General features: G+C 39.6%; 1 long non-coding RNA gene across 1 annotated transcript; it reads left to right on the top strand.

Annotated features, from left to right (window-relative positions):
- The first annotated feature begins 311 nt into the window (after positions 1–311).
- On the top strand, positions 312–3,978 carry LOC106011575. Its single transcript, XR_001184777.2, has 2 exons — positions 312–1,825; positions 3,379–3,978. It is a non-coding gene; the product is annotated as an uncharacterized LOC106011575 (long non-coding RNA).
- Positions 3,979–4,284: the final 306 nt, after the last annotated feature.

Genomic DNA, 4,284 nt, shown 5'->3' with positions numbered 1-4,284 from the left:
TTGGTTCTTTATTGTGGTGTCTCGCACTGCCTTTGATCTCTCCGCAAATCTCTCCTTGATGAAGGAATGTTATTTGAATGTTCCGAAAAAAGCCACGTTCCGTGCAGTATGCACGACTTCATCCGGCATAATGTTCTCTGTGCCAAGCGCATTGAGGTAGCACTATCTCAGCAAAAGGGTTGCCTGATTCTTGAAAGGTAGATACTACGGCTGTAACCTCTTTCGTGAAGGTGTTCTGAACGTTTTGAATCTGGTCATGGTGAAGATCATCCTGTTGGGGACTGGCAAATAACTGCGCTTCAAACTCTTTGATGATGGAGCTTATCTCTGGCCCAGCAATCATCCAGTGTTTCAGAGCATTCAAAAATTATTTGTCGAACCAATTGCCCCTTCCTCGCCTTTGACCAAGGCATTGCTTTGCTCCTGAGCTTTGTCCGAAGCAAAGGAAGAGAAGACCCGACGGCTCTTCTGTTTAGAGCTGAAACCCGTCATGAACTCCTTTAAAACAGAAGGATGTGATGACTCGGGCGTGGACAAATCAGGAATGTGCACAGCCAGCCAGCGGACATAAGTGATGTGGTCAAGGGCAAAGAACCATGGCATGAACATTGTCAGCGACTCTATATATTTTTTTAAGTCAGCAGAACGGATTGAGTTAACAAGCTGAAGGACAAACAGCTGCAATTTCAAAACCAGCATCCACCATGCAAACTGTGGCTGATCTTTCTCCATCTTGGTACTCCAGTCTTCAAAGCTAGTAGATGTTGTTCACTGCACAAATATTTGAATGTCAATGAGATTGTTATTTACGCTGTACTTTGAGTTTGTTTATTGAATTTCTGCACTTTTTTTAGTCATAGTGCAGTATGCTGTTGTAACGCTGCCAAGAAACCCTGTCCTTCGTTTAACTTGGACAAGTCAACATGGATGGGGCAAGAACCAAGGGTAAGGAATCCTTTAAGTCTCTCTGCCCCATAGACATACCCAGCACCATCTCCCCTTGCAGAGCAAATGAAATGTTCTTTAGTATCTGTCTGGCATAAAGCACAAAGGTCTCAGTTGATTTCTTTACATCCTCTCTCATCCTCTCCTCTTGTTTCAAGTAATGCAACGTCAACGCGATTGAATCTTCGACCCTCTCTCATCCTCTCCTCTTGTTTCAAGTAATGCAACGTCAAAGCTATTGAATCTTCGAGCCATTGTGGTTAATGAAGAAAAATGTGATATGGGTGTGTATTTTTTATCGTTGATCCATGGAATAGTAGGTTGATAAAGTTCATTTTTGAGTTGTTTTCTTAATATGCATTAAGCGAAAAAATACGTTTGATTTGCACGATTAAAAACCATACGCAACGTGTATTACGATAAAGCTCAGTCACCATATCCGTTACTGTATGTAAATGATGTTATTTTTTCTCTTATCCAACACATTCATGAAACAGAAACACTTATTTCAAATAAAAGTAAAACACTCACTCACAAATAAAGTCTAAGAACGAAATATTATGGTTGTTTTGTCATCAATCGTCAGATCCTGAAATTTGATGTACACAAGGAATTAGTAGGTTGTGGTCGCTATGGAGCACCATACTTTTTCGCCTATAATTTTGCTAGGCTAGCCCGAGAGTTGACCCCAGACCTGCCACACGGCCGATGTTATTGTTGTGATTATTTTTAATTTCTATACATGTACTCTATAGCGCTTATGATTGTATTTATTTTTAATGCATTAGTCCTTTTGGCTAAATTTTAAAAAAAATATTCACTACAGTTGCGCCTTAATCGTAGTAAAACGGCAGCTCTGTGAACTATCAACACAGCGAAGGTCTACCCGAGAGGTGACCCCAGACCTGCCACACGGCCGATGTTATTGTTGTGATTATTTTTAATTTCTATACATGTAGGTGAACCGGGGCAATTCCACCCACTGGGTAATTCCACCCACTTTGGACAATTTTAAGGGACAAAACTCCGCAAGTCATTTGAGGAGAGTTTTGCCACTCATGATTATTGAGTTACATCCCCTGGACTTCCTTTTCCTATTTCATCTACTTTTGAACCTGTGGATGTTGAACAGCAGCCTTCTTAAAGAGCATCTTCAAGCATCAGCAAAGTAAGTAGACCTAACGTACTTTTTGATGCTAGACATTGTGTATTTATGGTGGATGAAAGTCTAAAGTATCTTTTAAAATCAATGAAGTGTTTATTTGTCTTCATTTTATGCACCAATAAAGCCATTATAAAAGAAAATTCTTCTGTTATGGTCATGGATCTACATAGTAGAGTTGGGGTAAATCCACCCACTTGGTGGGTGGATTTTCACAACCATACTTTCTTCGCATTGATTGTAAGTTATGATCTTCTCTTAAGTATTTTACCTCCTATTAGTTCATTCATAGCAACCTACAAGTAAAATGTTGGCCATTAAACTTCATTATTACATTGGGGCAATTCCACCCACCTGGTGGGTGGATTTACCCCCAGATAATGTTGAGCACAAATTTATAACAATTTTGAATATTTTTTTAATGGTACAATGGGTTTCCATCAACCTCATCAACACCTGCACCGTTGAGGCCAGTGACCCCAGTGGAACCAGCAACCAGACCCAGCATAAAGGACTTTTTACTTTTTTGTTTTAAAAATGTCCCCTTTGTTACAAGCCAAGAGGGAAAAAACCAACTGGAAAACTGTTAAACGCCAGTATGGCGAAAGTTTGACCAGTTTTGAGTACATTCATTCAAAGAATAACAGAGGAGGAGGAGGAGAAGAAGAAAAGGAAAAAAGGAAAAGGAAAAGGAAAAGGAAGGCCTTCTGTTCCCACCAGAACCAAGGCAAAGAAAACAACAGTTGTGGACTCCGTCTCAAATTGATGACGATAGTCGCGAGAAATTCGGAGAAGGACTGTGCTGCCTCAAAGATGCCAGAAAGACAGTGGTGATGATGACAGTGATAGTAGTGACTACTGACAAACCCGCAGGAAACCAGAGAAATGTTTTTGAAAGTTATGTCATTCATTGAAGTATGTTGGACATGTTTGATCAGAATTTTGTAGGTGGGTGGAATTTCCCCGATTAAAGTGTTTACAATTTGTTTGGGTTAAAACTCTATTTCTTGAATAGGATTAGTCAGAATTGTCTAATGTTATGTTTATGTTGAATGTTATGTTCAGAGTATAATTTGTTGCAAATTCTAGTCAGATATCACAATTAGGTAGTGCATGAGAGTGATTTAAGCAAAGTTGTCTACTCTATAGCGCTTATGATTGTATTTATTTTTAATGCATTAGTCCTTTTGGCTAAATTTAAAAAAAAATATTCACTACAGTTGCGCCTTAATAGTAAAACGGCAGCTCTGTGAACTATCAACACAGCGAAGGTCTACCGGAAACGTGTGTGTGGTAGGCCTGGGCAGGACTTGGACTTGGACTTGAGACTTGAAATTCTCGTGTCCATCAAGTAGTGTTTGAGATCAAGTATTTAGAACTGAGCAAGTCCAAGTCTTGCGTGGCCTAGCAAAATAGATCTATCCCTCAATCAAAAGATACAATTATTTTAACGCACAGTAGATCTACAAATATCTACAAATATTGAGTAAAGACTCAGTGAACCAATGTCTAAAGAAATGTTAAAAATTGGCATGTTTTTTAAATTAACTTAGTGCATTTAGTTTGACTGTTTGAATTTAAATACACCTACCACCCCTACTACTTGCTCAGACTTGCTCGTCCTAGGCGGATTGGTTGAGTCCATTTCTTCGATAAGGGGTAGGCAGTAGGCAGTACCACCCCTATTACTTGCTAGGATTTGCACGCCCTTGGCGTATTGGTTGAGTCCACTTCCTCAATAAGGCGTAGGCAGGCCTAGGCCCGGATAAGGCTTCAATGCCATCATTGCCATCCAAGGCTGAAGCAATTCCTGAGTTTATTAATACAACAGAGAACAGAACAAAAAACAAACGAACGAAGGAAAAAAAAAATCCAAAAAAATCAACCAAACAAGTATCACAAAGATGTTCCATACGGCTCAACATAGGTGGTTGGTTGGAGAACAACAAAATAATGATAACGATAAAGGGAAGTAATGCTGATGGCTTTACTACTATCAAAGAGACTATTCATGCTACATGTATACTTTATTACGTCCCCTGAATTTGAAATTGGGCTTGAGACTTGCGGTTCTCAAGGTGTTAGGACTTGAGACTTGAAAGTCCTATTTTTTTTCAATTCCGCCCAAGCCTAGTGTGTGGAGTTTTCAAGCTTGAGTTTTCAGCGGGGAAAAGTGT

Source organism: Aplysia californica, unplaced genomic scaffold, assembly GCF_000002075.1.
Source record: "Aplysia californica isolate F4 #8 unplaced genomic scaffold, AplCal3.0 scaffold00141, whole genome shotgun sequence".
Classification (NCBI taxonomy): Eukaryota; Metazoa; Mollusca; class Gastropoda; order Aplysiida; family Aplysiidae; genus Aplysia; species Aplysia californica.
Note: the sequence above shows the minus strand (reverse complement) of the source record. Positions and strands in the feature narration are given on the sequence as shown.